Genomic DNA, 9850 nt, shown 5'->3' with positions numbered 1-9850 from the left:
AACGTAACAAGTCTGCACATGTACAGAAACTTGTCAATAAAATTCTCATTGAAAGTTTTACTCATTACAAACTTGGAAAGAATTCACCTAATACATTCATTACTCCAAATATCCCAAAATATCTGTTATTCAACGTTTCAAAATGTATGTATGGTGTTTTAAAGTGAGATGCTATATTTAATTAGAACTTATTCATCAGACAAAAATTTGCTTCCATTGTGATATTTCATTCAAATATTTGAGAAGATTCACCCTCAGTCTGTAATCTCTTCTTCCCACATCTTACTCTCCTTTCTTTTTCCAAATGGTCACCCTTATACTTTTATGCCATAATTATATGGAGTTCACTTCCCAGAATATATATATATATGTATAACTCAGAACTCTTCCCAAATAACACCAAGAGGCTTCACATCGATGAGCCCTCTCTCCTTGGAGTGTGCAAGGTTATGGCAGCACTGTCCATCATGGCGGCAATCTTATAATTGTCAACTGTGCTCACTCCCAGTTCTTTCATTTTAGCTGAAGTCCACTTCATACTTGTGGCATACCAAATAACAATGCCGTAATCTTCATACGCAGATGTTGGAAATTCTTGAAGATATTATCTCAATAATATATCCCAGTCTCTGCACAAGACCTGTGGTCAAGTAATGTATAATTGACATCCAGGGCCGGAAGTTTTTTCCTTTCCCGGACAGTTCAGTACTTCCAGTTTGTACTCTGATCCTGTGAGAGATCCTCAGTAAATTTTCTTCCCTACTTCAACTACTTCATCTTCAACATCAATGTCATTGATGACATCATACTCAGTGAGAGAAAATACAATGTCTTCATGCTTTCCTCACAATTTCCTATTTTGATTTGGGTATTTTGTTTCAGAGTGTGAGCTCCAAGCTTAGCATCATTTTCTACAGGTTTGCCTTTAACTTGGAGCCCCAGTAATTTATCGTCTCTGGAAGCACTCCTGAAAGAGTATTGAGAAATTGCTTGAGATCCAGCACAGTATTATCTTCAGAAAGTGTGGTCACTGAATACTGCTGCCCACTCCATTTCACAATGATGGGGAGCACTATTCTTCAAGCTTATGAAGTAGTAGCTTTCTGAGTTTTTTATTTTAAAAAAATTGCATTCATTGGGCTGAGGGTTTGGTAAAGTACCTGCCAAAGAGACATTGGGATTTTGATTTTGATCTCCAGTACACACATAAAATCAAGATACAGGCTGGCAGTAAGTCACTGAAGTTCACTGGCCAGCCAACCTAGCCTATTAATGAACTCAGGTCCATTTGGAGGCCATGTTTCAAAAACAAAAGTGGGTGTCTGTTGACATTTGTACTCGCCCGTGCTGCACGCGCACGTGCGCGCGCGCGCGCGCACACACACACACACACACACACACACACACACACACACACGCACACACGCACACACGCACACACGCACATACACACACACATTTAAGTTTTGTTTCAATATAATTAATTGAGATAGTAGTCTTTTAATGTACAAAACAAATGTTAAATGAATGATTTGGAACTCTATGAAATCAAGTGCACAAAGAACAATAGACCTAATAAACTATAATCAAATGGGGGAAAAGAATGATGTCACCAGTTATTTAGAATATCTGCTTTCAGGGAATTTTCAGTGACTAATTTACCAGATTGTGGGTCTTCATTGTGAATGCATGGCACTATCAATGGTTAAAAGAAAAATAAATGGAAAAAGAAATGACCAGTGGAAAATGAAAACTTCCAAATACTTAGAAAATCTGTATATGTTGCCACTTGTTTCTTGTTTTGAAGGTGGCTGTGATCTTATTAGAGTTGCTAATATTTAACACCACAAATAAACTTTTCATTAACTGAGAAATATTTACTCTTATAAAACTGCTATTAAGTAGCAATTTTAGACTTGATTTAATTTTGTTTTCTGGCTTGAAGGTCCAGTCTCTTTCCCAAACTATCTCATAAATCAAAATATTCTAAGGTAGTAGATGTTTGACTGAGATCTTTTCAGGAATACCAGGTTCAAATTAGCATATGAGAAGTCATCTCTTTTAACAGCATAGTGCTATTAACTACCATATATTCTCAGGCTTATATTTCTGTGACCCAGGGGGGTTATTTATGAAAATAGAGCCCTGTCTTTCTCTCTCTTCCTGTCTCTCTCTTCCTCTCTGGTTAATCCAGACAGTATTCTAGACCCATGATTGACAAATGTTATGGAGTGATGCAAATAATTTTTTTAGCTTTTGAGGCATATGGAAACTTAACAAATATACATTAAATACCAAATAGTATTGAAAATGCTGGGACACAATTGAGAATATTTTTTCTTAATTCTTTGTCTTTATTAAACAATCATTTTTACTAATTGTTGGAAATGTTGTAAACATTGAATTTAATTTATCTTTTTTTTTCTCCTTTTTTATTTATTATATTTTTGTTTTAATTTTACACATCAGCTATGCTTTCCCCTGTCCTCCCCCCTCCTGCCCCCGCCTCCACCTTCCCTCCATCCCCTCCCCTCCATCCCCATCTCCTTCAGGGCAAAGACTCCCCTGGGGGTTCAGTTCAACCTGGTAGATTCAGGACAGGCAGGTCCAGTCCCCTCCTTCCAGGCTGACCAATGTGTCCCTGTATAAACCCAAGGTTCCAAACAGCCAGCTCATGCACTAAGGACAGGTCTGGGTCCACTGCCTGGGTGTCTCCCAAACAGTTCAAGTTATTCAATTGTCTCACTTATCCAGAGGGCCTGATCCAGTTGGGGGCTCCACAGCTTTTGGTTCATAATTCATGTGTTTCCATTAGTTTGCTATTTGTCCCTGTGCTTTTCCAATCTTGGATTCAACAATTCACACTCTTGCAGACCCTCCTCTTTCTCGACAGTTGGATACCTGGAGCTCCACCTGGGGCCTGGCTGAGGATCTCTGCATCCACTTCCATCAGTTATTGGACAAGGGTTCCAGCATGACAGTTAGGGTGTTTAGTCATCTGATCACCAGACTAGGTCAGATCAGGCTTTCTCTCCACCATTGAAAGCAATCTACAGAGGATGAATCATTGTGGATTTCAGGGGACCTATCCAGCACTCTGCCTATTCCTGTTCTCATCTGGTCTTTATTTATCATGGTCTGTTATTCCTTGTTCTCCCTTTCTGTTCTTGATCCAGCTGGGATCTCCTGCTTCCCTAAGCTCTCTTTCCCAGATGTCAAATAAATCAATTCCTCAAACACAGCTTTTCTTTTCTTTAAAATATCAGTAATATAATTCACATCTTCAAGAAATGCTGACAGCTGCTGGTACCAAGAGGTTGTGGGAGTATAGAGCCGATGACAACTGGTGTTCAGCAGGCCAATCCACCAGACTCTCTGAAGAGGAGCCCCACTTGGCGAGACCACAGAGTTACTGACTGTTAATGACCAGTTGCTCCTGTCTGTAATTTTTCCCATATGCCACTGCATTTATTCCCTAAGAACAGCTATGGGTGTTTTCCCACTGCCTGTATGTTTATCTCATGAAAATATTCCATCTATTGGGCACACATATTTGAGAGTGGCCAGGAAGATGACTTCTTATATAACTGTATAAACTTATATAACTATATGACTTTTTATATAACTTATATAACTATATAATTTTGATGAATAGAAACATACGAAAATATGCTTCATAACTAGATCTATGGTTCTATGTAACTGTTAAAGGTCTGTGCTCTATTTTTACTTACTGACAGGGCAAATTGGCCAAACAAAGTGTTCTTGGGATAGATTACAGGCAGAATTTTCTCAGATTTTATTCATGAGAGAAGTTGCAGATGTTTGGCCTTGTTGAATTAAAATCCTTAAAAAGAATTGTAGCGAACTAGAAATGACAGTGCAGGTGTCTGGCTTTGTTATATCTTAGTCATTCTAGAGAGCAATAGCACCTATGTTGCCCTAAGCTTCCTCCACCGGCACCTCCCCACTCTGATGCAAAAAACAACTAACACTTCATATTTATTTCTACACCAGTTTTTAATGCAAGATTTTAGGCACAGTAGACTATGTATAGGTCCTGAGATTCAGGAGATTAACAGAAAAAGGCTGTTAACTGATTAACCATGTCCAGATATTATTAATCTCATATACATATTCTTTGCCTTTTCTTTAATTCTCATTGGTTTAGTTTCTTCCCTTGTACCCTTGTGGCTATCCCTTTAAGAGATAGCCAGAACTTTTTACAACCTACAGCTGTTGTCAGTACCAATTAAGCTGGCCAAGTCTTGGCCAAGTGGGACTCTTATCAGAATGCTTGTCTCTGAGAGTTTGCTTTGTAGTTTTTACTAACAAGTTGCTAATGAATGAATATATAAGAAGAAATAAGAACATGAATAAAGAGCACATAGAATGAAGAACATTTACCCATTTGTATGAAATTATTATAGAAATCTTCTTTTCCATCACTCTTGGAAGCAGTTCTCTTAAGGAATCTGGGGTAGGAGCAGAGGGCAGGTACCTCAACCTCTACAAAGAAGCACTGCTATTTTTTTATTTAAAACATTGCCTCATTAATACATGAAGAAAAGAAGATACAGCAAGAATTCATGACAAAGAAAAATCCCCAGATACTCAATTTGGCAAAGACAAAAGCTCTTAATCTTGCTTTTTTTTGTATTCTTTTTATTTGTTATTGAGAAATAAAATCCATTCCTTAGGAAAAATGAATAGTACTCAAAGGTTTGACCAGTCTATTTAACATAATGAAAAAGAGCTTATTAAAACTGTTGTATACTTTCAAAGGAACTTAGACAAAGACTGAAAATTTTGTGAGTGGTTCAAAAAAAAAAAAAAAAAAAAAAAGCAAAGGAAGACTAAGTGGACACATGGAGAGGGACCTGGTTCTGAGCAAAGTTGTAAATGAATTGAAATATGAATAATATGTCAAGTGCTGTCTACAAGACTTGTAGGAGGAGATGTAGACATCTACCTATGGATGTCAGAGCTTTAAAGCTGTTGAACCTGTGGCCAATGAAATACTATCTTCAAATGTTTATTTCATCAGAAAGCCAAATGATCAAGATCATAAGCTGCACAACTGCATGCAAAAACACAAGAAAATGACAGTTAGAAAAAGAAAAAGTTAAAGTTTCTTTAAAAGTCGAATTTTCTTTAAAGACAAAGTAATATTCCCTGTTTTATAGCCTCTACACCGTGTAAAGCAACATGCGGAAGTGAAAAGACAGTAACAAAAGGTTTCTTTGTTCATATTTGGTGATTACACTAACAACGAGTGCAGGTCCAGAACACACACCAAAGTCATATAGTCCACCTCAGGAATGGAAATGTTTGTTATCTACTGTGATTCAATGCACAAACCTTTGATTTCATGGATATCTTTTGGATAATAGGTGATGTGTGCACTGAACACCAACCTCCTTATTTCTTCCAAAATTATTTATTGAATTCTCAAACCTGCAAGAAAAATGTTCTATTTCAGAACTGAAAATCCAGAACTGAAATTTTAATTTCAAAACTGAAAATTTTATAAGTCAAACCTGGTAAAAGATAAATGGCATTCCAATATTCACAGAAAGAAGTTTGCTATTCAAGCTAAATCAAATATTTCTCTGAGGTCAGTATCTTAAAGGCAAAGAGTGCATGTGTGAAAAATTGAACCTTGGAGTAACTCTTGCTGATGTGGTCATTTTTCATACTTCTTCATGAGTCTTTTCATCAGAAAGGCTGACTTAGAGAAGCCCATTGGGTCATTCCTAGAAGTTACTACTTAGTTCTGATTCTGCTAGTGTGTTTACTTTTCAAATCCTTTCTCAGCTCTATTTTTAGCAAACATAATAAGAGAATGGCTATAGGACCTTTCTTAACTTGAGAGTAGCTAGTACTAGATATCATAACCCATTAACTTTTTATTAACTGAGATATAATATATGGCATAGTTCTTGACAGTACTATCAAGTGGCAAATTTAGACATAGATTTTAAAAACTGAAAGTCATACTGAAGACCTTCAAAACACTTTGTTTTGCTTTAGTTGTTTGCATAATAGTATCTGAACAGAATAAGTTACTTTGTATGCAATCCCTCTTAGGAGTGATGTAGAAGAGTTATTTTGATGAGTCATAAAAGAAGGGTAAGAAGTGACTTGATGAATTTAGTAATTAGATAAAGTTGTAGCTTAAGTTTTCTTCAGTGCCTCCTGGGCCTGCAGCCACTTAGACCCAAATAAACACACAGATACTTATAGGAATTAAAACTGTTTGGCCTAATGGTTCAGGCTTCTTTTTATCTAGAAATTACATCTTAAATTAACCCATTTCTATAAATCTGTGCTTTGCCACATGGCTCATGGCTTACTGGTGTCTTTACATCTTGCTTCTCATGGCAACAGCTGACAGCATCCCCTGACTCAGCCTTCCCGTTCCCAGAATTCTCCTTTCTGCTTGTCCCACCTATACTTTCTGCCTGGCTATTGGCCAATCAGTGTTTTATTTATCAATCAAATCAGAGCAACACATTGACAGCATATAAAGTGATAGCCACAGCACATTGTTTTCTTTTTTTTTCTAAAAGAAAGGTTTTAACTTTAACAAAGTAAAATTACATACAACAAAACAATTATCAAGTAAGAATTATAGCTATAATATCTAGTCTATTTGTATTTGGCAAAATTAAAGAAGATATCCTATATTTGTGAGTGTAGGTTTTCATATCTAACTTATCTCTTATCATAACTAAGGAAATTATAACTATCTAGTCTTCAACTACATCAAAGACCCCAGAAGGATATAATATTACCTAAGCAAACAGGAAATGCATGGTAAGTAACTTTCAAAAATCTAGAATGACAGAGACAAAGTCATCCAAATTTCCTCTGTAACTTTGGGGCATCCATTCTTTAGCCTACAGGCCTAGAGTCTCTCAGTTACTTCTCTCTGTGTCCTGTAGAATGTCTGGCAGTCCCCTCTTTGAAGCAGGAACCTGAAGGACCTTTTTGCCAAGCAAAGTTCAGTGGTCACCTTCCTATGGGTCTTGCATGTCTAGTCGATATATCATTTTGTCTAGCAGTCCAGGTAAGAACAGTCTCTTGCCCAAATGGCTATTTTTGCCAAGAAGAAAATAAACTCCACATAGAGTGTCTTCGATGCCTGTCCTCCTCTCTAAAGTAAATCAGTGCTGCCAGGAGCAGACATGTCTCACTATCCAGAAGGTCTGTTTTTAAAACATTTTAAATGCTATATTCTGTAGGTCTTTGAAGTGTTTGAAGATTACCTAGTTAATTAAATTATATCTATGTATATCTAGAAAACTTAACATGACCATAATTTGACTGTCATAGAAGACTAGTTTTTATCTGTATTTTAAATTATTAATTACAATATAAATGAGTTACATAAACATAATACCTCAAACAAGAGTATAACAAAATTAAATTTACACTTGTGTCAATAAACTAAAATCCTACCAATGTAAAACATTTTAAAACAAGTTGTTGCTTTTTAAAAGTTGGTTCATTAATCTGCCCTTACATCCTATCATGTCTATACTATCCCCTTTTCTTATTTAGAAAGAGATTGTGTTTTAATTTTACATATCAGCCATGGGTTCCCCCATCCTCCCCCCTTCCACCCCTGCTCCCCCTTGCCCCAGCCCCTCCCCTCCATTCCCATCTCCTTCAGGGCAAAGACTCCGCTGGGGATTCAACTCAACCTGGTAGATTCAGTACAGTCAGGTCCAGTCCCCTCCTCCCAGGCTGAGCAAAGTGTCCCTGCATAAGCCCAAGGTTCCAAACAGCCAGCTCATGAACTAAGGACAGGTCTGGGTCCCACGGCCTGGGTCTCTCCCAAACAGTTCAAGCTATTCAATTGTCTCACTTATCCAGAGGGCCTGATCCATTTGGGGGCTCCAAGCTTTTGGTTCATAATTCATGTGTTTCCATTAGTTTGGCCCATTTTAGGTACTGAAATAATAAATTTGGTTGTCAATTAATTAATGAATTAAAGTTATATATTTCTTATTTAGGACAAAAAAGAGATTGTATTTATAATGAACCTGATTTAAAGAAAGATAAACATTTATAAACAATATTTTGGGAATTTGGATGTAGTTTCTTATACTACTTCCTGCTAGATGAGGGTGCTGTATTCTCATGGGGACACTAAAAACATTTTAGTATTATGGAGTAGTCTGTGAGGCTGTATTCTTAATGCCAGTTGCCTGGAAACCGTTCTGGATGTTGGATCATATGGGCCATGGTGTCATGGGAGACCTTTCAGGCAGTCTTGGCTGGTCAAACCTGATGTATCTTAATCTGGAACAAATTCATAGCCTCTTGTTTCCTGTGGAAACCTGCCTTGGCCATACAGTTCATAAGTAATATAAGTCTCTGTTTACTTGGGTCTGAGTGGCTACAGGTGCTATGTGGACACAGAAAAACTTTAGCTACATAAAGTGATACTTGATCATGTGTAATAATATAGAAACTTCAAATTCTTCAGCTTTGCAGAAATGAGAAATATCATAGGAAACAACCCATGACGTATTCATAGCATACTTCTGGTGAGTGTTTCAACACATATTACAATATAATCTGACAGTTTATATATAATTTATCTGATATATCAATATCTAAATTAAATATTATCAATAACAAGAAAGGAAGAGCTTGAAGAGATGGCTCAATAGTTAGAAGCCTGCCTGCTCTTCTAGCACGCACAATAGTCTATGACTCCAGTTCCAGTGGATCCAACTCTTCTGACCTTTGCAAGCACTGCTCACATATACTAGACAGATATACATACAGATAAAACATACATACATATTAAAAACAACAGTAAAGGAAGGAAAATAATTTTTAGAAAGAAGAGTTGGCATTCTAATAATGCATTCTAAATAGTTTATAATCTAAAACCAAATTTATTTTGTTTTTAAAGCTCTCATAATTTAACATTCTTTAAATCTAGTCAACTCAAGTGGTTAGGTATAGGAAATAGAAAACAAGATGTGTTAGGAAAGTTGAAGTTTTCCTGTATTCGCTTATTTAACTTTCTTGACAATTGTGAATAATGAAGCTATAAACACATATATACAACTATCACTGAACTATGTTGACTTAGCTGACAGACACACAAGGGAAAGTTCAATGGTCATGTGACAGTTCTATTTTTTGATAACCTTCTATATTGATTCCAATAGTATCAAAGGTTTACATTGTGAGCAGCAGTGAATAGGGGTCCATTTCATCTGCAACATTGCCAGCATTTTCGTCACTTGTAGTCTTGATGATAAGCATTCTGATAGCCTTAATCTGCACGGCTGTGATGGCTAAGGATATTGAGTGATCAAGTATCTATTCGCCATTTATAATTCTTCCTTTGAGAAATGTAGATTTATTTCATTTTCCCTTTTATTGACTGGATATTTTTTAGTGTGTTCTTTGTTTTGTTTTTTGAAGTTTGCTGTGAGATGTCTTTCTGTATGCTGTGAATATGTGTTGCTCTGATTGGTTGATAAATAAAGCTGCATTGGTCTATGGCAAGGTGGCTTAGAGGCAGGTGGCATATCCAAACTGACATACAGAGAAAGAAAGGAGAGGAGAGAGAGATGTCTATTGTGTTGAAGGAGAAGCAAGATGCCAGCAGACCAGTAATGTCACTGATATGGGGCAACTTATAGATTAATAGAAATGGGTTAAGTATGAGAAGCTAACTAGCAAGAAGCCTGCCACAAGCCATACAATTGGTAATTAATATAAGCCTCTGAATGATTATTTTACCACATGGCTATGCATGACCAGAGGAACTTCCCAGCCTCAGACGTTTTTTTTTTTTTTTTTTTTTTTTTTTTTTTTA

General features: G+C 36.6%; 1 pseudogene; it reads right to left on the bottom strand.

Annotated features, from left to right (window-relative positions):
- Window positions 1-377: 377 nt before the first annotated feature.
- Window positions 378-9291, bottom strand: LOC118580034 (annotated as a pseudogene).
- Between the last annotated feature and the right edge of the window lie 559 nt (window positions 9292-9850).

Source organism: Onychomys torridus, chromosome 3 (assembly GCF_903995425.1).
Source record: "Onychomys torridus chromosome 3, mOncTor1.1, whole genome shotgun sequence".
Taxonomy (NCBI): domain Eukaryota; kingdom Metazoa; phylum Chordata; class Mammalia; order Rodentia; family Cricetidae; genus Onychomys; species Onychomys torridus.
Note: the sequence above shows the minus strand (reverse complement) of the source record. Positions and strands in the feature narration are given on the sequence as shown.